The sequence below is a fragment of the Orycteropus afer genome, unplaced genomic scaffold, assembly GCF_000298275.1.
Source record: "Orycteropus afer afer isolate SDZICR_OR568_19922 unplaced genomic scaffold, OryAfe1.0 scaffold00220, whole genome shotgun sequence".
In the NCBI taxonomy this organism is placed as follows: Eukaryota; Metazoa; Chordata; class Mammalia; order Tubulidentata; family Orycteropodidae; genus Orycteropus; species Orycteropus afer.
Genome location: NW_006921807.1, coordinates 5,630,916 through 5,631,249, shown reverse-complemented (window position 1 = coordinate 5,631,249; position 334 = coordinate 5,630,916).

Below are 334 nucleotides of genomic sequence, written 5' to 3'. Positions count from 1 at the left end.
AACAACAAAAAAAATTTACCAAAAAATTAAGACATATTATCACTTTTAATCCTCATAAATATATGTTACACAAAAGTAATTATCCCTTCTTTTTTGGGGTGGAGGAATTTAAGACTTAAATAGTGGACTCCAAGATTATATTGCCCTGTGAAATTTATAACTGTCCATAGCGTTTTTTTAATCCTTTCTTCTTGAGCACATAGTTAGATTTCATATCCCTATCTCACTTGAAATGTTACTTGATTAAGTTCTAAGCAATGGGACACGAGTGGCAATGATGTGTGCAAATTCTTTCTCTGAGCAATAAAACTTCCCGTGTCTGATTCTCTATAAT